The 24251-nt window shown below is 55.6% G+C and overlaps 1 protein-coding gene across 10 annotated transcripts in view; it reads left to right on the forward strand.

The window, feature by feature from the left end:
- Nucleotides 1–415: 415 nt before the first annotated feature.
- Nucleotides 416–24251, forward strand: part of JAKMIP1 (janus kinase and microtubule interacting protein 1) — an 84322-nt gene continuing 60486 nt past the window's right edge. The window contains exon 1 of one of the 10 annotated variants that reach the window (XM_016161239.2): nucleotides 416–714. The gene's annotated coding sequence lies outside the window, so the exon portion shown is untranslated. Of the gene's footprint in view, nucleotides 715–13794; nucleotides 15018–15307; nucleotides 16694–16725; nucleotides 18837–24251 lie in introns of those variants that run through there. The other 9 variants (XM_036227480.1, XM_036227478.1, XM_036227481.1 and 6 more) reach the window with 9 other exon arrangements.

Consider the following 24251-nt stretch of genomic DNA (forward strand, 5'->3'; position numbering starts at 1 on the left):
CCCAACACACACACACGCACACGCGCACACGCACATACACACACGCACATACACAAAAAAACCCAGACTGGGTGTGAGCCCTCTGAGGGCAGGGACACACTTCCGGGGCCTTTCGCTCCAACAGGAGCTTGAAAGCCCCTCCCAGCGGCAGCTCCGACCCAGCGAGCGCCCAGACTCGGCGCCGCGGGGCGCGCTCGGCCGCAGGACCCCAAGTCTCAGCCCTGCGCGGGCCGCGGGGCCCAGTGCGCACGCTCAGGCCTCCCTGCGTCTGCTGTCGCGGCCGCAGAACTGCTCCCGGCGTCGGCCCTGGGCAGGGGCGGGGCGAGCGCCTCGTTTCTCTGACTGGCAGGAGGACGAGCCAATCGTTGGGGAGGGGCGGGGCCGCGCTGGGAGCCGGGAGCCCGGCAGCCGCCCCAGCTGCAGCCGCGAGTGTGCGGCACGCGCCGGCCGGCTGCTGTGAGCGCGGTCACCGGCGCAGCTGCTCCTGGACCCCCGCCCCGCCAGCCGCGCGCGCATCACCGCGTCTTCTTCGTTTGCTTCTTACGATTTTTTTTTTTTGCATGCATTCTTTTTCTGTTCCGTTTTATCCTTTTTAAGGCGGGGGCGGTGGCGGCGTCAGCTCGGGGCGGGGAGGGGGCGGCTGGAGGATGCGGCGCGGGGCTGCGCTCGCTACGCCCGCTGCTGCTGCCCGGCTCGGGCCCGAGCGCCGAGCAGGTGGGTACTGGTACGCTGAGGGACGGGAAGCGCGCGCTGGCCAAAGGGACCCGCGGACCCCGAGACCGATGGGCGGACCCGGCGGCAAGGGAGACGATGACCGGAGCCACCGCGCCCCGTCGCCCACCTTTCTCTCCTCCGTCTTTCGCGCCCTCACCTGAGCCCCCTGTCATTCTCGCGTCTCACCTCGGTGGGCCCCCACCCTTCCGTTCCCATCCCCCACTCCTCTCCAAATCCCCCGGCAGCATCTCCCAGCTAGAGGACTCTGCGTCGCCTCTCTCCATACGTCCCCTCCCTGTCCCAACCCCCAGCTTTCCTCTCTCCCTCATGCCACCCCCATTTCCATACCTCTCCCCATTCCGCCCTCAGCTAAGGACGGGGAGGGGGACCCACAAAGTGCTTCCCGGGAGTGGCTCAGGGGGCGTGGCGGGCGGGTTCCCTCAGTATCCTACCCGCTGAGTAGGTCAGGGTCCCCAATCCCGGCCGAGGTGGCACAGGGGATGTAGCCTGGAGGTGGGCCGTGGTGGCAGGGGGCGGGGAGGGTGAAGCTGTCCTGCCTGCACCCCCACCCCACGACGGCCCGGGTTGCCGAGGCCCCTGCCACGCACACCCCTGCGCTGCTCCGCCCACGTGGACGCCGGGGAGGAGGCTGGAGAGATGGGAAGAAAGGCTGGTACCCACCCTCCTGCTGGGCTGGCACACCCTGGCGCACTCTGCCTCTGGAGATGGCTCAGAGGGATTGGCTTCGGCTGGGCTGGGCACCTCGCTGCGCACCCCGAGTTCAGGCCAGCGGCCTCCCGGGCCTGCACTAGTGCTCCGCGCCCCCAGCCCCGCTCTCCGTCGCCGCATAGCTGTCACTCCATCACTCCACCCTCCCTGCTGCGGGCTCCCGAGGATCCGGCCTCGTCATCTCTGGTAGAGGCCACTTGCCGGGCTGAGTCTTTTGCCTTAGAAGCGCCGCCCCGCCCCAAGTCCCCTCCCCACACACCTCGTCTGCCCTTCTCCTGACGGCTTGGCCAGCCCGGGCTCTCCGCCAACCCCTGCCCAGCTTTTAAAACCCTAGAGATACTGTATCGAACCGCTGTCCTCCTCCACTGCCCCCAGCCCTTCCACGCACACTCACAGGCACCCTGCCCTTGGCCATTGCTCAAGCTGTTCCTTCTCTGGGAACGCCCTTCCTTCAACTGTCCGGCTCCTTCTGGCCCAAGGTCAGGGAGACCCCTCGCCCTGCGTGAGCTTCCCCGTGTGGCAGAGCTGGAACACTGCTGTGGGTCTGATGGCCTCGGCCCCTGGGCCCAGACTAGGAAGTCTGGATGGCCAGGGGCAGCCTCGGCCCCTTGTGCATGGCGCCATCCACTGTAAATATAGGGCCTACGGGGGACTGTCACCCCTAGCTCAGATGTGGGGTGAGGCTGTGGGAGGAGCTGGCTTCTCCTCCCACAACTTGGGCAGGTGGGTGGCGGGGCGTGTTTGCTCCCACGAGCCCTGATAGATGAGGAGGAGGGGCCGATTTGGGGACAGGGTGGAGTGGCGGGAGGTGTGCCCAGGCAGGCGTCGGCACTCCCTGGAGCCCTGCTGCTCTGAGGAGACCCCTCGCTGGGTGCGACTCAGCCGAGGCTTGAGGACGGCCGCAGTTTGTGTTGTTGCTGAGACTCGTGCGTGTGGTCTGTAACGCTGAACGTCTGCTCTGAGTCTGGGGTACCTCTCGTCTGCGTCTTTCCACACAGAGAAGCCCCCCAGAGGGTCAGATGTGGGCCCAACGCATGAGAACATGGCCACTGTCCTCCATCCAAACCGTCCATGGCCCCCACCGCCCCATGACCTGGCGGGCTCCTCCCATCCCGGCTTTCCTCCTGCCCCCGTCGCTGGCCTCTGCCCCTCCCCTCCACACGGTCTCAGCCTCCGGTCACCGCTGTGTTCCCTGGACTCGACTTCACACCCTGGTTTCCTCCACGTGCTGGTTCCCAGCCCCGCCCCCCCTTTCGCGCGGCGAGGCCCCGCCCCCGGTAGCATCTTCCCGGCGAGGCCCCGCCCCTGGTGGCATCTTCCCGGCGTGCCCTGACTGCCCAGCAGGCCGCGTGCTTCTTCGTCTTTGCTCCCTCAGACTTTATATCTGTGCAGGGTGTAATATTTGTGTCGTTTTTCCTTAAGTGGACCTCGCCCACCAGAGACTGGGGACACACTGCGGTTCGCGAGGTGGCCCTGCTGTGGTGGGGCTCTGTCTTCTGGGGGAGGCCACCACACTGGCACCCAGACCGCCAGAGCGGTGGGAGAAGGGGAGGCTGTGACAGCTGTCCTCGGCCAGTGAGGAGGAGGCGGTGGGGTGGAGGCCCCTCCCCTGGTGTACAGGGTGGGTTTGGGCGCCGGGAGGGGGACCCACCGGCAGGAGGCACGACTCCTGAGAAAGGGGTAAGCCTGCCGTGATGGCCACTGCGCTCTGGCTACTTGGTTACCTGGGTCCTGAGGGTGGGACCCTGCCTCTGCTCCCCGGAGCTGGACCATTGGGGTTCCCATTCCGGCTGCCTCTCGCTCAGCTGTGATTGGGCTAGCGCCTCCGCCTGGGCTTTCTAACTAAAATGGGGTGCCTCCCTTGGGAAGATCGGGGATGATTGTGGTGTATCCTGGTTCTCCTCAGTCACTCGCCTCCCCTGCGGTGGTTGGGTCAGCCTGCAGGGCTTCTGAAGATGGGCTCACCTGTGTCTTGCTCCTCATGGCTATGTGATCTCGGGCTAGAAGATCAACCTCTCTGAGCCTCCACTTCCCATGTGAATGAGGGCAGTGGCGTATCTTTGGCTAGGTTGGTGTGGGCATCAGAGGCGTGGTCTCTGGGCGCAGGAGGCACTTCCGAAGTGGTCACGAAGAAGAGAGACTGTGTGATAAGTGATTAAAAATGAGTCCTTTAGCTTCGTTGCAATGAAGGCCCCAGTCAGAGGCCCTGTTCGTCCTTCCCTGGCGAACACTGGCAAGCGAAGTATTTACAAGTGGGGATGGACAGCAAAGGGCTGGGCGCCATGACGGCTGAGGCGAGTTGTGCGGACCCGTGCGAGAAGGCCGGGCTGCACGTGCGAATCTGACCTCAGAGCGCACGCAGGGCGGGCTGCCCCGCTGGTCCAGGAGAAGTCCCTGTGCTGCCTCTCTCATCGGGACTTCTGTCCTGCTTAGTGGTTGGGGTGCGGCAGTTGCAGTAAGTTCCAAGAATTTCCAAGGAAAACTCTTGGCGGAGCTAATGATCATAAAGCAGCGGCCACCAGCGAGGTGAGCTGAGTGGTAAAGGCACAGGGCTCGGCCAGGGAAGATGCTCAGACCCTACGGGCTGTGTGACCTTGGGCAAGTCACTTAACCTCTCTGTGCCCAGTTCCTCTTTCTGTGATGTTCGTAAAGGAAAATGCTTTCGTTGCATAAACCCCCACTTTTGCTGTGAATTATCTTATTTAAGCTGCACAGCACCACTCTGGGTAAGGCTTATGGGAGCACCCGACAAGCAGAAGTCCCTAGTCGGGTGCCTTATTCCAGAGCTCAGGTGGTGCTCCACGAAGCACACAGACCCCTGCGATGCAGAGATGGCCTTCCTGCAGCCGGTGTGAGGTCAGTGAGAGGAGCCTTCGCGGTGCCTTTAAGAGGAGAAGCGAGTTCCCTTAGAGCCGGCACTGGCATTGGTGTGGCTGCGTTCGGAGGCTCAGAAAAGGAGCCTCGCGCTGGCCGGCAGTGGGACCTCAGCATTGTCCCCCTAGCTTTGAACACTTTCAGACAGTGTCTTCTTTGCTCGTGCCTTTCCAAGGCCAGGTGGACAGCCCAGGAACCATGGGCCAGCAGGGAGGGGGCAGGGACAAGGAAGGGGGCCCTGGGGGCCTCCTGCTGTGGGGGGCAGGGCACAGGAGCCGGTCTGGTCCGGAGGAGGCAGGAAGGGCAAGAGCGAGTGCAGGGGTAGCCGAGGAGGTCATTAGCACCCTCGTTCCGAATCGGCCTGCAGCAGCAGACAGACAGCCTGGCGTTGAGAGCACCTGGGGTGCCTGGGGTGAGGTGGGGGGCTCCCCATGGGGTCAGGGCTTCCGCACCTGCCTTCGGTATTAGCATTTGTTTTCAGAATCACAGCAAGCGGTATCGTACCTCTCACTGGTCTATAGAAACAAATTGAGATAAATGCTGTTTTTCTTAATTATGACAGTTAACGTTTGCTAAGCACCTACCAAGTGCCAAGATACATGCCAGGGATTGGCAAGCTGTGACCCACCGGCCCATGGCCTGTTTTTGTAAATAAAGTTTTATTGGCACACGGCCACGTCCATTAGTTTACCTATTGTCTGGCCGCTTTTGCGCTGTATTGGCAGAGTTGGGTAGTTGTGGCAGACGTCTGTAAAGCCAGAAAAATTTCCTATTTGGTTCTTTCCAGGAGGAATTTGCCACCCCCTGGTCTGTTCTGTCCCTCGTTTGAGTCCCTTCAGTCCTGGACAGAGCCCAGAGGGAGAGGCCCTGCCTTTCCCATTTTATAGATGGGCACGGAGAGGCTCGGAAGCCTGCCCAGGAGCCCAGACCTGGTGAGTGGGCGAGCAGGCTTTGAACCCAAGCAGCCCACGGTATTATTTTTGTTCAGGGGGTGGGGGAGGGATTTATATTTTTTATTAGCTTCTAATTGAATTTTATCATGTTCAGAGAATGTGGTCTAAAAAAATCTGACAATTTCTTTATGGTCTGGCACCTGATCATTCCTTAAAATAGCTCCGTGTAATTAGGGGTACGATATTATGTATATTTTGTAATATGTACTAATAGTTAACATACTACTCGTGTCTAAGGGTCCAGTTTGGTGGCATTAAGTGTGATCACATTATTGCATAGCCATTACCACCTCCAAAACTTTTCCGTCATCCAGAACTGGCAGCTCACGCTGGTAACCATGACCCCATGGGGCCCTGCGGGACTTTTGTAGAAATAAGCAAATGCGGCATAGATGTAATCAATAGAATAGAATAGAATAATGTAATATGATTAATATACTATAACATAATGTGAAATATAACACAATATATAATATAATGTAACAATATAATTAATATAAAACAATGCACATATACATATGATGTAGCGCAGAAGGCTCTGGGGCAGCCTTGGATTTGAATGCCAGCTCTGCCGTTTGCCAGCTGAGGGCAGCTGAGGGTCTGCACCGCTCTGAACCCCGCGTGACTCAGGGTGCTCGTTTGTGAGATGGGGGTCAACGCCAGGCCTTGCCCTGCAGATCACATGGGTGAGGGCGTGAAGTCGAGAATGGAGGCGAAGGCCCAGCCTCGTGCAGCAGATAGGAGTCACACCCTGATCAGCTGTTAGGTCAGTCTGTCCTCTCCATGCGGCCCGTGTGTCCCCTTTCTCATTTCCAGGTCCTGGAAGCGTCCTCAGGGCCCAGCGCGCTTCCTAAAGGCCCTGTCGGAACCTCGGAGGACCCAGGTGCCCTGTGGGTGCGGGCCTACAGCTGTGCTCTGTGCTGTGACCCAGGCGGAGGGCCACTTTAAGGAATGAAAGAAGGTTCTGTGTGTGGCTGTCCCGGGACTGCCAAGGGCTGCCCGTTGTGGCAGTGACGCCCTTGTGTGTGCCAGGTCAGGGGACCCGCCGGCTCGGCCCGCTGGCTCCCGCGCCTCCTCCTCGGCTGCATTTTGATTCAGGAGGCCCGGCCTGGCCCTGGTCCCTTCCTTGGGGCCGCGGGGGTGGGACACACCACTCAGAGGTGTCCTGCTTCGTCTGGCGGACAGGCAGATCACGGAGATTACGGGGTGCCGGTGGTGGAGGCCGAAGGGTGTGGTGATGTAGCTTTCCGGTTCTTCAACCTTGGGACTTCCGTCTTCCCTCTTTCCCCACTTAATCCTGGGGCTTCTGGAGGCGCGTCTCTCTGATCTGCTTGCGCGGCCGGCCTCGGGCTTTATTTAATAGGATCACGACCTGACTCCTCGATTGAAACAATCCCCCCCTCTTTTTTTAAATTGAGGTGGAATTCATGCGACGTAAGAGTAACCATTTTAGTGTGTAACTCAGTGGCATTTAGGACATTCCCACGTTGTGCGACCGTCACATGGGTCTAGCGGGTCTAGCGTTCCTCACCCGCGGGGAAAACCTCACGCCTTTCAAGCAGTTGCTCCTCCCACCGCCGGCAGCCGCCACCTGCCACCTGCCGCGGGTCTCTGCGGCTCTCCCGATCTGGCCGGTGTAAACACAGTCGCGCGCTGCGTGGCGCTTCGGGCTGGCGTCTTCCCTCGGTGTCCTGTCCTCTGCGTTCACTCCCGTTGCGCCATGGTCAGTACTTCATCCTTCGTGCGGCTGGATCAGATTCCACTGTATGGATAAACCGCATTTTATTTATTTGTCTGTCAGCTGATGGATATTTGGGTCGTGCGCATCTTTTGGCCACTGCCAAATAGTGTTTGAGCAAGACTTAGAGTGTAAAAACTTTCTTCCCAGGACCTTGGCTGTCTGGGTTCTGCTCTCTTGGCGAGTCCCCTCCCTCCTCCCCCAGCTCACTCACTCATCAATTCAGGCCCTCGTCGGATAGTCCTGGATCTTCCCCAGACGCCAGGCACTGTTCTGGGAGCTTCCAGCCTTCTCGACATCTGGAGAATGGTTCGCTGGCTTCTCGTTTTCTAACCAAGAGCGTGGGAGCGCCTCGAGGCAGGAGGGGTGGCATCGGGGCCAACCGAGCGGCCCAGAGAGGCGGCGGGCACAGCGCAGGAAGCCCGGCCCCTTCTGTCCGTTCCTGGAACATGCCGGACTCTTCCTGCTCGGAGCATTGTGTTTGCTGCTCGCCGCCTGGCACGCTCTTCCGCTGCCCTCGCCAGGACTGGCCTCTCCTCATCCTTTAGTTTGAACTCAACTGTCCCTCCGCGGAGAGGTCTCCCCCGCCTGTGCCCGGCGGATGCCGCCTTCCTTCCACTGTTGTTCTCCCCGTTTAGCACTTCGTTTTCTTACGGAATCGTCGTGATCTGAAGTGGGTTTGTTCCTCGTTTGCGGTCATCCTCCCGCCACCGTGTGCTGGAAGGCAGGCGCCGTGCAGCCCGGAACCTCCCCCGGTGTGTCCGCTCTCGTCCCCCAGGCGTTGGCACCAGCAGGTGCTCGGGAAATAATCCTCGCTGCTGCCAGGAGTCAGGTGCGGCTGAGTTTCCTAACCGCGCCTTGCTAGCTCCGTGGTCTAGAGCGTGTGACTTAATCTTTCTTTCGTGCGACGTGTTGACTGTCCCACGTCCCTACCTCTTGGAGATGGCGCGAAAGTCAGAAATAACCTCTGCACACAGCTTAGAGCCATGTGTGTAGTAGGTGTTTGTCAACAGGTGCTGCTCCTGCTGGTAGTTGTAGAAATAGTCATAATGGTTGTGACCGAGTCCCCTAACACACACGCTCGCGTGCTTCGGGGTAGCCAGGGGACCTGCTGGAGCTGAGTGTCCAATAAGGTAGCCGCTCGGAGCTATCAAGCACTGAAGGTGGCCCATCTGAACGGACGTGGGCCGAATCCACACTGGATTTCGGAGACTTCGGATGGTAGAGAGAGTAAAAGATCTCAGTAATCACTTCACCATTGACTACAAGTTGAAACGATACTATTTTGGATATGTTAGGCTAAATCAAATGGATTCTTAAAATTAGTTTCACCCATTTTTCTTTCTTTCTTTCTTTTCTTAACGTGGCTACTAGACAATTTTAAATGGCCTGCGGGGCTCGCGTTATACTCCTTCTGGGTGGCGCTGTTGTAGCCAGAAGCTCCCTGAAGGCGGGAACCAGACTCCGAGGACGGAGGCTTTGCTGTCTGTGAAGCGTGTGGCCCTAGTCGAGTTAAATTATGTTTCCTGCTCTGTAAACAAGAAGCTCAGTCTAATGACAAACAATGACAGTACACATGTGAGGGTCTCCCGTGTGCCCCTGGAAGGTGCTAGGGCCCCATAAGGACCAGCCGATGGCAGCTTTCATTCTTGAGGGTAGGGAGGGGAGACCCACAGACCACGCAGTCTTCATACAAGGCAGACCCAGTCACTAAGACTGTGGTCATTCCTGAAGAATGTAAGTACAGAGACATGATGGAAAAGCATACTGGTGATGAGAGCTGGGTCTTACTGACCTTTAACATCCAGCCGGCCAGATAATTCTCCAGCAAAATGAGTTTATTTGGGAACAAAGAATTGCAATGTAAGACATGTGGTCCAATAGCAAGCCATGAAGAAATCCAGAGGAAGAAAAAGAGGCGTGTTCTGTTATAGAGGAAAGGGGGCTGTCGTAAACAAAGAGTCTATTGGAGGAAGCTAGGAGCTTGAAGTGTCCTGGCTTCTCATTGGCTGAGCGGTTGCTGATCAAGGAAAAGACCCTCCTTCTTCCCGTTGGAGTAATAGAGCAGAAGAACATCTTCCAGTTGGAGATGCCAAGCATCTTTCCCTGTTTGGGGTGATTGAGGACGAGCAGTAGGGCGTGAGAGCTCCCCCTGCAGGCCCTCCTAGCGTCAGCTTAGTGAGGTGTTTGTTTATCAATCTCCATAATCTGCAGTTGGAAGCCACGGTGTGCTGGCCTCTTGAGGAGAAAAGGGATAAACCTGTGTCCAGCCTAGTGCATAGTAGGATCTTTCTAGCTGGCAGCCAAGACGATTAGGATGGCCCAACGTCACCTCCACTCAGCGTTCCAGTCTTTTTAATCCCTCTGCACACAATAAGTGCACCAGGATTTTTCTGTTTGAGGAATTTGCAGCCTCATGTTGACTTTCCGGGGCCCCCGAATGTAGGAGACCTCTCAAGCATCTTTCCCGCAGTGGGCGGGGCTGCCCCACCTGCAGCTCTGACTGGCCGAGGGCAGCTGATTCTCAGGGCATGGCGAGGCTGCCTCTTGTTTTGTGCATCTCCTCTGCCCTGGACCCCATCTGCCCTGCTTTCTGCCAGGCCTGGGGGTGGGGGTGGGGTAATCCGCACTGAGTCCAGGGTCCAGCCAGGAAACACAAGGGAGACAAGTCGCTTCACTCCTGAGAGCTGTACGTCACACCCCTGGCCTCATCCCGGGGTGTAGGTGCGTCACGTGGAGAGGTGCCTGGGGAGGGCTTTGCTCTGTTTTGGCAGGGGTCAGCTACCTTGGTCCTCGTCTTCCACACCCTCACCTGCTTGCATGTGCCTGGTGTGCTGGTACAACCCCTAGCCCTGCGTCCACAGAAGGTCACGTTTCTTGAGAAACTGTCCCAATTTTCCTCCTTCGCCTAAGCGGCCCCTCAGAATGGGCTGTGGAAGACACAGCTTCTTTCTGGAAGCAGCAGAGCTGTGACCATGGGCCAGGGCCGCAGGGCAGTGAGCTCATTAGCTGGGAGGTAATTGGGTTTCTGTGGCGTCGTGGAGTCTTCCGGGATCAGGGCTGGACGAGGTTCTTTTCGCCAAGCAGACACCTTGTTTTGAACCAGGGCCTGGATGCCCCCACGTCATGCCCCATCTGTTTAAATCATTGGGTAAATGGGCTCTTTACTGACGTGATCCTCTCTCCTGGGAAGCATGCCAGTCACCCAGGCTGCACCCAGCTTCTCAGGGCCTGGGCAGGATGGATCCCCGAGTTTCCTATGGCGATGGCAAAAATGAAGGCAAGACGCTTCAGACCAAATGTCCAATCGAGTCCTATTGCTAGACAGGAATTCAGAAATCGGGAGGGGCGCTGGGTGCCCCAAACCTCGGGCGCGCACAGCATCCGTTGTGACTTTGGGATTTCACAGTTCACAGACTCCTCAGTTGTAGCTTCCCTTCATATCTGTTGACGAATAGTAGGTGAACTACTCAGGTTCGGGGTGCGTTCCACCCCTCTTTGGCAGGGATGTGGGCTGACGAGTTTGGGGTGGTGTCGTGTCTGTCCATTGCAGCAGGTACAGACGGGACTTCTGCTCCCCAGAGCTTCGTTAGCTTCTGTGCCCAGGGGTCCGTGAGAGCAGCGCCCCGGCATTTAAAAACACACACACCGTGGGCTTCCTTTTGAATTCCAGCTGTCCCCTCCCACCTGGGTCTGAAGCACAGAGCTGGCCTCACACTCCTGGTCACCACCTGTCATGAAGGTGATCCCCAGAACATCGTGAGTGGCCCCATCTGTCCTCCTTGTGGGAAGGTCAGCTCGTAGCCCGAAACCGTCCTGCCAAGGAAGCCGGTAATGGGCGTTTTCATGGATGGCCTTCTATGACGATTGGGTAAATAATTGATTTGCTCCCATTCGCTGGGGTCAGAGAGAGGGAAAAAACCATCATTGATTAGAAAATGAGCCATTTAAGGAACTGAAAACTGTCAGAAAGATAATTTTACTGTCCGAATTAAAAAGAAACATACCTTTGAAACTCTGACTTCTTTTGCCAAACATGGTGCCTGATTCGCTTCATGCAAAAGAGCGTCGAAAGGAGGAACAGTGGACCCAAAAAGACGTGAAATGCATAGAAAAGTTAGATGGCAGATGCCAGCTCAGCTATCGGTAATAACATACATGAAATGTGAATGGATTAAATAATCTAAAGGCAGATGTTTTCCAAATATATTAAAAATGATCTCACCATATGCTGTCTATAGGAAACATATCTTTAGTTTCAAAGATACAAATAGATCGAAAGGAAAAGGATGGGAAAAAATATATATCATGCAAAAGCAACCGCAGAAAAGCTAGAGTTACTAGACTGATATCATACAAGATAGGTTTAAAATAAAAATAGAAATAAAGAGATTTCATAATGACATTTTGTAACATTTTAGAATGATAAAATGCCGTCAGGAAGATGTAACGATTATAGACGTGAATGCATCTAACCCTGGAGCACCAACGTACGCGAGACAGAGACTGACTGCAGTGGTGGGAGATAACGCAACGAGGGTAGCGGGGTGCTTCACGCCCCGTTTTCAATAACGGGACAACTAGAACGACTGGATCGACAGGGAAATGGAAAACCTGACCAACGCTATAAACCCCCGGGGCCCGGCAGGCATCTGCCGAACACTCCGCCGATAGTAGCAGAATATGTACTTAAAAAAATGGAGGTATCATTGACACGTGACATTATAGTAGTTCCGGCTGCACCGCATCACGATTTGATATTTGTATATATCGTGAAATGATCACCACAACCAGTGTAATTAACCTCCATCACCGTACACAGTTGCAAAAATCTTTCTTTCTTGTGATGAGAACTTTTAAGATCTACTTTCTTGACAACTTTCGACTACAGTATAGTATTATTAACTCCAGTCCCCATACCGTACATCCCGCCCCCGGGACTTTTGTCCTTTGTAGCTGGAAGTTTGTGCCTTTCGATCTCCTTCACCCATTTTGCCCCCAGCCCAACCTCTGGCAACCACTGGTCTGTTCTCTGTATCTGATTCTGCACGTAAGTGAAATGATGTGGTATTTTATCATTGTCTGACTTATTCACTTAGCATAACGCCCTCGAGGTCCATCCATGTTCTGGCAAATGGCAAGATTTCATTCTTTTTTTATGGCTGAGTAATATTCCATTGTATAGATACCACATTTTCTTTTATCAGTTCATCCATAAATGACACAGGTTGCTTCTGCATCTTGGCTATTGTAAATAATGCTGCAGTGAACATGGGGGTGTGTATATCTTTTTTTAGGGTCGTGTTTTCATTTTCTTTGGATGAAAACCCAGAAGTGGGATTGCTGTATCATATGGTAGTCCGATTTTCTTGGGTTTCGAGGAAGCTCCATGCCGTTTTCCACAGAGGGACATCAGTTTACATTCCCACCAACAGTGCACGAGGGCTTCCTTTTTTCCATGTCCATTCCAAGAATGTGTTTTCTTCTCAAGTGCACGTGGATCATTCTCTGGTGTAGACCATAGACTCGGCCCTAAAACAATCTCAATACATTTAAAAGGCTTGAAATAGTATGAAGTACGTTCTCTGACCACAGTGCAGTGACGTGAGAAGCCAGCAGCAGCCAACACAGGGCCTGGCCCCCAGCTGAGACTCGGTGCCACCGTCGCCAGCTGACATCCGAGGCCACGCTAACCTTCCCGCCTGGCCCTCCATCGCTCCCAGCCCGCTCCTTCCTGGCTAGACTGAACTGCGGACTTCCTCGCAGACCGTTTCCAGCATCTGTGCCTTTGTTCACGCCGTTCTTCTGCCTTCCCTACCCCACCCCACTTCCCGAGTCCACGTCCTGGCCATCCTGCCTTAAGAGGCACAATAAAGACAATTTGTGATGAGCAGATCAGAACACTGGTCCTTCAGCCGGGGTCCTGGACCAGCGGCATGAGCATCACCTGGGAGCATTTTAGAATTGCACATCCTCAGGCCTCAGCCTGAGCTACGAGATCCAAAACACAGGGTAAGGATCCGGCAATCTGGCTTCTAACTGAAGCCCTCTGGGAAATTCCGATGCCTCTCCACTCTGAGAACCGGAACAGGCAGGGCTGGTCCCCGCGTGTCCTGTAGTTACGCATTCTGGTTGGTTGTTTCTAAAATAGTGGACACCTGGGCTATTAGACACACGTCACCCCTGCCATCTTGCTGAATCTATAGGCGACACCAAAGGACCCTGTTTTGTAGCATGTAAAGGGCAGTCCTTCGCCACCCAGATAAGCACACATTCCAGACTGGTGCTCTGAGCGGAGGGAGTGCTTGGCTTCCCGTGGCAGAAGGAAGACATCCTGGCCCTGTCATAGTGCACTCTCTCCTCGTGGTGGCGGCTCAGGGCCGTTTCATCATTTCCGGGAAGGAAGGGAAGATGGCAGAGTGTGAAAACCAGAGCTGAGCCAGGAGCCGCAAGGCCTGGGTTCGAGTCCCGCCCACCTGTGAGGCCTTGCGGGAGCCCTTCCCTCACACGTGTGTTCGTGGGGTCGAGTGGCCGCTGTGCTCTGGACACTTGGTGTCTGCCCTCTCGAAGCCCATCGAGCAGGGGTGTCGATCGTAGGTAATTACAGGACAGTACAATACCCTAACCTCTCACTGGCTCTGTTTCCCCACCTGGAAAATGAAGTGTTCTCAATACATTTTTAACAGCTAAACCACCCCACCCACTATACGAAGCAGGGAGCTAACAGTATATTATCACGTTGATTTTATGACTTTGAACTCACGGCACTTGCTAGTTATGTGGTCGTCAGTGAGAAGAGCGAGGTTGCTCTGATGAATGTAACTTTCGTCAGAGTGGAAGGTTTGGAGCGACAGCTGGGGTCCTAACAGCCACGCGTCCCGAGTGTCACCGGGCCTTTGCTGTGGCTGTGACAACAGTCTACATTTTGAGAATCTCTTCATACCACATTTGCAAAAGGTCAAGTTTTTGTCGGCAGCTGCTCTTATGTCTCCGGGTCCGTTTCATGGCGGCGACAGGTGACTGGTGTCGCTCGCGCCGCTCTGACCCCTGACCTCACGAAGCCGAGTGTCCACCTGGTGGCCCAGATCCAGTGGCACCTGCAGAGTGTCAACAGTGTGCGGCTTGTTGAGTTTGTTTGCTGTTTGCGTCGTTTCAAATCATTACACCTAAAAAAAAGAGAATCAAGCATTTATTGCTCTGGCCCCTGATCCTTGACCCTTGACTTTTGACCCTCGACCATGGCCAAGGAGCACCAGGGCTCCAGGGAACGTGGTCTGAAATCCGGGCCCGGGCATCTTCTCCCAGTGCCCCGAAGTGCTCGTGGTTCTGCTCCATTTAAGACATCGGCCACCATCCCTTCTCGGGCACCTGTGTCTGTGTGTGTCACTCGCCCCTCGGTGTCACGTTTGGTTTTTGTTCTGTGTCAACCTCCAAGGGTCCCCACATTCCTAAGTCTGGGACCTGGCAAGGTGGAGCCTCTAGGCCCGTCAGCAACCACGCCGGGCTGGAGGAAGGGCTGCGTTAGGGCCGGCCCTTGCCTCATGGCACATCTGCGAAGACAGCTTGAGGGTCCAGTGACCTCCCACGATGGCCCGAAGGTCCCGTCCCCCCACTCCTTCACAGTGGCAAATGAGTTACTGGGAGGGTTGGGGAAGAAAGGGTGATATCTTTCCGAAGTTCACCTGGCTACGTCGTCCCTTTGCTCAATGAGCTCCCTGTGGCCCAGGACAGATCACACGACCTCATCTGCGACCTCATCTCTTGATGTTGATTTTTTCAAAGGTCTCACCCAGTTTGGGCTGCTATAACAAAATACCATGGGCTGGAGGGTGTAAACAATAGCAATTTATTTCTCACAGTTCAGGAGGCAGGTGCAAGGCCAAGGCCGAGGAGCCAGCCTGTCCCCTTCCTGGGGAGAGCTGCCTTCCTGGCTTGCGGACAGCCGCCTTAGCGCTGCGTGCCCACGGGGTGCGGAGAGAGAGAAAGCAAGCCCTCCTGTATTTCTTCTGGTAAGGGCAGTAATCCCATCACGAGGGCTCCCCACTCGCGACCTAATCCCTTCCCCGAAGCCTCACCTCCCAGCGCCGTCATGCTGGGGATTCGGCTTCGGTCTCGGATCCGGGGAGCACACAGGCATTGAGTCCAGGGCACCAAGCCCTCCCTTATGGGATGGTCTGCCTTCCTTGGACTTGCCCAGCCCCCTTGGCCCCTCCTTCCCACATCCGTGCCCTCCTCCTAGCAGGCCCTTTCTGCCGTCTCTAGGGGCAGCTAAGGCTCATCTCAGGTATTTCCTTCTGTCACCTCTCTGTGTCACAGCTCTGGCCACATGGGGAGACTCCTGTTTTTCGTAGTCTTTCTTTCTCACTGGCGAGAGCTCAGGGCCTGTGTGGGCTTCGCGTCCGAGGCCCCCGTTGCCAGCACAGGGCCTGGCATGGCAGGTGCCGGGATGTTGTTGAATGAATGAATGAATGAATGAATGGAACGTCTGCTCCCGCTGCTCTCCCTGCTTAAACGCCGTTCACCCTTCCTTCGAGCCCCGCTCCTTTATTCACGTGTCTACATTTCAGCACCCACTTCACATGTCTCTCCCCACACCCTGCTGGGCCCCACGGCGCCTGGTCTCCCCCTGGTCACCTGGGCTTGCTACAGTCTGTTTCCTGGCCTGTCTCCCCGGCTCGACTAGAACTCTTCAAGGGTGTTGGGGAACCACTGGGACACCCCATCCCTGGCCAGTACATGTAAGGACTTAGCAAATGTCTGCACCTGATGAAGTCAACCTTGACCATCTTCTTTCCCCACCGAGCTGGGAGTGACCTGGAAGTAAGCGCGTCTTGGTCCGAGAACCCCAGGCCTGTGGTCAGTGTCCCTCTTCCGGCCCCGGGTCCCTCCCTATTCGTCTCGGCCTGATGCCACTCCCTGCACAATTCTCCCAGCTCTGGAGTCACTTTCTTGAGAGAAGCCAGGATGTGTATGAGCTCCGTACCCCTCCCCCAGCTTCGTGCACACAGTGGCACCCAGCGGCGCCTGCCGAGGAGCGGCCTCGGCACATCAAGCGAGGGGCTGGTGTGGAAAGGATGTGAAAACCACAAAAGAAGCTGCTCTTCGCCTGAAAGTTGCCAGTCTCATTGCTCGTCGTCAGCGGCGTGATTATGTGACTCATTTCAGCAGAAGTGGGACAGAGGGGCACAAATGACCCGATGGCTGGGGCCTTTTCTGGGACTTCTCGAGGAGCTTTAGACATCGATAAAGGGCCAGCGAGTAGCAGTTGCAGGAGCAAAGGCTTTGTATTCAGGCGGGGACTCGGGCAAGTCCTTCGCCCACTTTCAGCTGAAATTTTGTTCCTGTGAAATGAGAAAAATAATACGTGTCTCTCGAGGAACTCGTGAGCGCCCAGATTTTTGTGTGATGACCCGGTGCCTTGCGGCCGCCTAGGGAGTGGCGGCCACCTAACTCCAGGTGTGCAGAATGGCTGGGGCTCAGTTAGTCGCCTAAAAATGTCATCGACTTCGGCCTTTCCTGGGATGAGGCAGTGCTTGGGCCACTCTTGTGCCTCTGTCACCAGGGCCTAGCGTAACACCTGGCACTGGGGAGCTACATAGCAGAGCAGGTGAGAACACGGACGCTGGAGCCAGAGCGCTTGGTACGACCTCCACCCCTACTTGCTAACTGCGTCTCTTCGGCCAAGGTACTTCACCCCTTTCTGCAGAGACACTGAAATGGGCATTAATGAGCCATATCGTAGGACTGCAGAGTAATAGATAATTTGGGAAGTGTGGAACAGTTTCCGGTACGGGGCGCCTGCGGCGTAAGCGGGGACTGTTGTTGTTATTACTTGGTGCGTGCTTGTTGAGTTGTATTGGATTCTGCCTGGTGGGAGCGCGGGTGCCGCCACGAAGCTTTAGTTTTCTCGCAGCACAGGTATCGGTTCCCACTGCTCGTCCCCACCTCACAATTTCTCTCCCATTTGGCATCCGGTAAGAGTTTATAGCGAAAGGCTGAAGAAAAAAAGAAAATTTCACATGCACAGAACGTTCTACAGGAAGTTTCATCATGTCCTTATGGATGTTGATTAAGAAACAACTCTCATTCCTTTAGTTGATGAGAGTTTTGTTATGTGGGAAGATGAGTAGCAATTTTATCAGAAATCGTGTTTGTGTGTTTCATGGGAAATTGAAGTAAGTGGTTTTCTGATGATATTAGAAGCTTTTCATGAACTGGAATATTTGGAAACTGCTGTTTTATGGAAGTGTTGAGGCTAATTCAGTGGTATTTAATTTGCTGTCAATTAGCTTGTTCTTGGAGGGTGATAGCCTGGTGTGCAGGAAGAGGCCTGGCTGTTCATTCCTAAAAATGTTCTTGGGCACCTTCGAAGAGCGTACCAGGCAAGGTGCTGGGTCCCCAGGCTGGAAAACGAAACCGACACAATTCTTTGGGCAGCTGAGATGTGGCCTTAGAGTCAGACAGACCTGGGTTCAAGTCCTGACTCTTTATGAGCTGTGACTGTTAGGAAGTGACTCACCTTTCTGAGCCTCAGTTTCTTTATCTGTCAAATAGGATAATACTGTTTCCTGTTTTACAAGGTCTTGAGGGTGGATTGAGATGGGCAGGCGAAGCACATTGCCTGGCATGGAATAAGTTCTTAAAATTGGCAGTTCTAGGTTTAGCTGCTGCTTTTAGGGCCTAGGGTCAAGAGTAATGCCCTGAAAGACTCATGCAGCCTGGCTTGGGGCCACCCCCAGGCCACTTCCGTTGCCTTGCTCTGTGCCTGGCAGAAGGGGCAGGGTCACCTTTAGCAGAGGCAATGCCTGTATCTGGGGGTGAGAGACTTGGCTTCCTATGGGTTTGTGGGTTTGTGGCTTTGCGGCGTTGTCGCGTTGAATGGCCACGGTGAGGGTTTCTGGAAGGCTAAGGAGGCGCGTGGTGGCGTATGGCGCAGGGTCTCCCAGGCAACAAGCAGAGCCGGCACTGCACCCCCACCCCACATCGGCCCGATTTCCTGTCCCTTCCTGTCAGACTCTCAGTTGCAGAGGTTCCTGAGTGCCCTGTTGGGCGGTGCTTTATGTTCCTCTCTAGGCTTCGTGACCACTGCGCGAGAAGGCAGGCGGGAACCGCGGCCCTGGGGCCCTGGGAGGTTACGTAGTCATCTACCGGTCAGAGCCGCAGGAGGCGCGCCTGGCCCTCTCTCCACCCACGCCGGGGCTTTCCAGGTGGCGTCAGCGAAGGTAACATAGGAGCCTGAGGTTTGGGCTTTCGTGAGTGCTGCACAAGATTTCATTTCATGAGAAAAGCCAAAAACGTTTGAAAGCATCTGCTCTTCATTGTCCCCGCTCCCCCCTCCCCGGGACCGACCATGCGACTGGCCTTGTTCTTAGGTGCGGCAGCTTCTCCATCCCTGGGGGAGGGGCAGGGGCCAGAAGCCGGTGGTGGGCGTGGCCAAGGAGGCAAGGTGAGCAGTGCGGACAGGAAGCGGAAGGGGAGGAGCCCAGCTCCATTTAAAGGTCAGTGGCAGGAAGCAAGGCAGGATGGCACCGGAAGCGGAAGGAGCCAGACAGAGGGGTTTAGGGTTAACCTCACCTCTTTCCTGTACAAACTTGGCTTTGGGTTTGAGGCCTGACAGGGCAGCGGGGGCCGGGGGACGGCCTTCGCCATGTCAGGCATGGAGGACGGACGGAGCCGGTGCTTTCCTGGCCGGTGGTGGCATTGATGTTTAGGGGAACACGGCTATTATGGTATGGCCGTTCCCTGGGTAAATCGGCAGAAGGAGAGCTTTGCATCAGACTCTGCGATGGTCACCTTACTTAATTCGTGCAGGATTTCCTCCGGCTCAGGTGAGATGACTTGACGTAGGTCCCACGGGCATTAAGGGATGGAGCCAGGATTCCTGTCGGGGTCTTACTGACAGTGAAGTCCAGGCTTTCTGGGGCAGCCCATGCCTTCAGGGGCAGGAGACCTGGCAATCCTGGAGGGCTTCCTGCAGCAGGTGGTGATGTGGCTTGTAAACCTTTACCAGGAGCCAGGGCAAAAGATCACAGGGTTGGGATTGAAGAGGCTGGGGTCAGATCCTACCCCCTGTGCGCATTTGGGGTAGACACACCCTCTCCGGGCTCTGTGTCCTGTTTGTACAATGGGGAAGTGGGACCAGATGGCCTTTCTTAACATCTCTTCCAAGTCTGCAGCTCGCTCCTTCTCTGTGTCAGTGTTTGCTAAATATTTTTCCCTGTGGGAAGCCCGGCATCTGATTACCAACACCCTCTTCCTCCCCAAGCTCCTTTTGTGATTGCGGGGTACCAGTGAGCGTCCAGGCCGGAGTCACTGCTCATGACAAGGGCTGTGCCCTGACCACTGCTTCGAAAGGCTCCAGCTCTTTCTGGCCACGCAGCCGTCGGCGCTGCTAGGTGGTTCACCCACAGGGGGACGTGGAGAAGCCAGCCCTGGGGCTCGACAGAGCTGTGTTCAGATGCCTGGCCTTCCTGTGTGTTCGGTGGAACTGAGGCCAGTCAGTTCGCCTCTGAGGGCCTTCGTCTTCCTGCTTGTAAACGTGGAGGCATTATAGCTCTTGGCCCCGCTGCCCCATTCCGAGGGGGTCGGGGTGGTGTGACACAGTGCCGCTTCCCATCCCTGCCGAAAAGTCGCCTTGTGGGTAGGAGTGATAGGAATTTGGTAAATGTTTGGAGAGATGCAAACATGTACAATACGGCTTAACTCGAGCTTTGGGAATTCTTCCCTGTCCCCATTCACTTGGGCTGTAAATCCTGTCTGGTTTTGCCTCTGAAAATGTTAATACCCTGGGCTCACCTCCGGCCTCTTAATCTCCCACCACATGAGGGTGCAGCCTCAGCACCGGCTCTGCCTCCAGGGTGCCTCCTCCAGGCAGCCCTCAGTGTTGATCCTTAGCAACTGGTCTGAAATGCATAGGGGTCTGACCTTTTCCATCCAGGCATAAACCTCGCCATGGCTCCCTGCTGTGCTCAAGATCAAGTTCAAGTCCTTTAGGGATTTATAGGCTTTCCTCCCTTCCACTGGAACGCCAGCATTGTGACTTTTTCATCGCTGTGTCTTTAGTGCCTAGGAAGGTGTCTGGTACTTAATTGGTTCTCCATACATGGGAACGATGCTACTTAACCATGGTGTGTTTACTGAGCAGGGTTCCTCATCCTCTGTTGGGAATTTTGGTTACAGACATGGATACGGTCAGGATTATCTTACATGGATGAGGAAACCGAGTTCGGAGAGGACCAGGGCCTTGATGGGATTCCGTGTGATGATTGAATAAATACATGCGTATTCTCGTAACCTTTTTAGAGGGAGTCATGAGGCATCTGTTACTTTAATTAGAAAGAAAAAGCCCAAGTTCTGAATCCAAATTCTTTTCGAGGTGCGGAGACAGCCAGGGGTTGGCGGGCAGCCGGGCTATGGCAGCGTCCACTTGCGTGGGCAGGGCCGGGCCCGTTCGGGCGCGTCCTCAGCCCAGACCAGGCTGCCCGCCTTATCACCTGTCCGTAGTGTTATCAGCAGTGAGGTGACAGTGAGATGCTTGCGGGTCTCTGTCACTTAGTAGCTACTGATTTCTAGTCACTATTTTTCCTCTGTAAACACAAAACTATATGAAATTAATGAAAGTGTCGCAGAAAGAAAGAAATGGCTTTCATTTGAATTCCCACCACCCTTCGAACTACTGTTTCCGTTAGTGTTCCTTTCGTTTTTGTCCAGGGACGGCGTGCCTGCAGAGAGAGGTGCGTTGGTGAAACAGTTTACTTTTTAGGTAGCATAAAAGGGGCCCGTTTTGGAGCTCGCTGATCTGTGCCCTGGTTGGTCGCTCCTGAGCTGTGTGCCCCTGGGCCAGTTCCTCTACCTCTCTGAGCCTCCATGGCCTCAGCAGTGCCCTAGAGAATGCCACCGACCTGCCAGGGGCGCTTTGTTAAGTGAGGATGGTATTATTGTCCTCTTGGGAGTGGATTGAACAAGATGATGGGCCATAACGTTTAGCATGGCGCCTGCAGAAGGCAAGGACTCAGGGGCCCTGAACAAGTAGGACTGTCATGTCGTGGACTACGCATTGTAATAATCAGCAGGAAAGACAGTGTCTGGGCAGGAAGGCCGAGGCGCTGTCACAGTCTGCTTAATGGTCAAATAAGTCAGACTACAAAATGCAGGCTCAGTCTGGCGACACGGAAGCCAAGGGACGCGCCCGGGGGTCAGGGGAGGTGGGTGGGGGTCGGGGGAGGTGAGAGGGGCCTGCAGAAGTCAGGAGAGGAAAGTGGAGGTTAGGGGAGGTGAGGCGAGGTCAGGAGAGGCCGGGGAGGGGGCGGGTAAGAGGAGATGAGAGGAGATCGGGGAGGACGAGTGGAGGGGGGTGGGGGGGGAGGTCGGAGAGGTCGGCGGAGGTGAGAGGTGTTCCGGGAAGGTGAGTGGAGGCCAGTGGAGGTGCAGGGAGGTGGGTGGGGCTGTGGGAGACCTGGGGAAGTTGAGGGGCTGGCGCCACGCTGCAAAGCAGTGAGGAGGCAGCGCAGAGGCGGGGGGCAGCCTGGCAGGGCTGGAGAAGCAGAGTGAGGCACAGGTTGGGGGGTCTGCTTTGCTTTAATGGGAATGACTCGGAAATGACAAGCTGATGGTGAGGAGCCCCTGGAATGGGGTGACACTTCAGCAGCCAGGCAGAAAGGGGGTTTGGGAAAAGGGAGTGAGAAGGGAGTCGGGGGCCCGGGAGAAGGAGAGCGTTGGTCTAGGGGTTCCGGCTTGAGGGTGAGTGAGCCCGTCTGGTTCTCCATTTGGTTTTCTTCTGCGTCCTTAATAAATACCACGCTCCGCTCTCGCCTAAGCAGTCTGCGCTCGTCTTCCTAGTTCCTCTTGATTCGGTTATAAATGGAATCGCTTTCTAGTTTTATCCACCAACTGGTTCTTGCTGGTTTATAGAAAAGAAGGCGAGTGTTTTTTGGCTCCTAGCCGTATCCAGCAACTTCGGGGGACCCTAAATATCCCCAGAGTGTGATGCATCTCTCCAACCTCATTTCTTCTCCCTCCCCCGTTCCTCAGCTTGTGCCTCCCCCCGCCCCCCGCCCCCGCCCCCGCCGGCCCTGGTAGGAGCCCTCCACCTTCTCTCTAAGAATTCTCTTTGTTCACAGCCTCCTTCCCCTGCCTGCAAATGGAAGTAGCTTTCTTGGTTCATCCTGTTCCTCAGGGCCGTGATGGCAGCGAGTGTCTCGTTGTGGGGGTTCCGCCCTGAGCCGTGGGATCACACCGCGACCCACTTTTCACACGCAGCAGGTGCGGCACCTCTCCCCACAGCCTGCACGCGTCGGCTGTCCCGTGACTTAGGCACCCAGTGCCTAACGGTCCCTTCTTTATGGGTTATCCCTTCGTCTGATGATTCCCTCGGGGTAGATTCTAGAAATGAAGCTATTGAGCAACAGCGATCCATATTTAAACATTTCACAAATTGCCAAATGACACTCCAGAAAGGTTGTGCCAATTCGCGCTCACCAGGAGTGAATGGGGATCGCGATTTCCCGGAGCTTGCCAACAATGAATATTGAAAATCTCTGCCAACGCGATAAGTGAGAATTCTCGCTCCGGCTCTCGTTCCCTTGGTTACCGGCGAGGCTGAACATCCTGTCGTCTGGGAACTCATCATGTGCTTTTTCTTTTTTGGGGGGATCGCTTCTTCATTATTTATACTGATTTTCCCGTTGGCGTGTTGCTTAAAGCAATTCTGATCTGTGGTGTGTTACAGATACTTCTTCCCACCTTGTGGTTCAGCGTGTTTGCTCCGTGATGCTTTTCCTCTGCAGAGATTTACCATGGGCGCCGTCCGTGGGTGCTAGGGCTCTTGGCCTCCCTTGATGTTGGTTTTTGGGAGAGTTCTTTGTTTTATGTTTTTGTTTTGTTTTGTTTTCATTTCAATTTGCAATCCACCTGGAAGTCGTTTTGCTGTAAGGATCTAGGCGAATATCCAGTTTCGTTTGTTCCCAGTACCAGAGTGTGGATCAGCCGGTATCTCTCCCCAGGCGGATTTTATCTTCCGTCTCTTTGATCTGTTGAGCAGCCCAGTTTTTGTCCCTGAGGAGAGAGACACAAACTTCTAGCTTGAAGCTTCAAACCATATTTCCTCTTCTAAACTAAAAAGATGGATTTCCTGTCTGGGTTTGAGGATGTCAGCTACTGTCCAGAGGAGCCCAAAGACCCCATGGGCGATGGCCCCCCTACCACAGCCCCTTCCGGAATGTCTTTCCCTCTGCCTAATCATCTCCCACTGGTGGCTCCAAACCCAAACCCGTATTTAACCGACAGACAGTCGCTTGCCATCCCCCTGCTGGCCCTGTGGCGGGGCAGCCAGAGGAATTCATTCAGCAGGGACCTTGCAAGCCACAACCCCTGGTGCCTGTGCCCAGCACCGTGGAGCCTTCGTGGACCGGCGTTCATCTGGCACCACTGAGAGTCCTGCCTGGACGCAGGCGGGCGGGCAGCCAGCACCGCCCCGCGGCCATCCCTGCGCTGTGCTGGGAGGGTCTTGGCTTTCAGCGCTTCGGGTTTGACACTGTGATCACTGGTCGGGGCGGGAACACGCGAGGGGAAAAGCCGGGGTGCCTGGAGCCCGCGCTGTGCGCCGGGCCTCACCGGTCTGCAGTCCCGGCCCCAGCCCTGTCAGCCGGCCCATTCTTACCGTCCTCGCTTTCCCAGTCAGGGATGGAGACAGGGAGCAGAGTGAGCTGGCCTGTGTGGGGAAGGGCCCGAGCCAGCGAGCGGCTGTCCTAGACCAGGCGCCAGGCTGAACCTCCGGGGGCAGTGGAGCTGGGCCGTGACCCAGGCCTGGCCCAGAGCCGACCTCTGGCCCGTTCGGCGGCCTCTGGGGAGATGTGGGGAAACCCTCCAGCTGCTGCCGTCAGAGCCTCCCACGTGGAGACAGGTGGATGTGTGTCATTTGCATCAGACCTTGGATTTGCATGTCAGCAGCAAAGCGGTGGCTGGCTAGGGCCACTCGAGGCCGAGGCCAAAAGCTTGCAGCAGATGGCATTGGATTGGGTTTTGCAAATCATAAGAAAGGGAATGCACAACGATCTGTTGGCTGCGTCGGCATCTGACTTTAACTTTTTAAGTCAGATGTATGGGCTCTGTTAGTGACCGTTATTTTATTAAACCTGTGATGCCATCATTGAGATGGGCATCATTAGTTTTGTACCAGTCAAGAAAGGGAAAGAATAATGTCGCCAGTTAAATGATGACAGGGTTAGGTTGTAAGACACGTGGTG

The sequence above is a fragment of the Rousettus aegyptiacus genome, unplaced genomic scaffold (genome assembly GCF_014176215.1).
Source record: "Rousettus aegyptiacus isolate mRouAeg1 unplaced genomic scaffold, mRouAeg1.p scaffold_m13_p_10, whole genome shotgun sequence".
Taxonomy (NCBI): domain Eukaryota; kingdom Metazoa; phylum Chordata; class Mammalia; order Chiroptera; family Pteropodidae; genus Rousettus; species Rousettus aegyptiacus.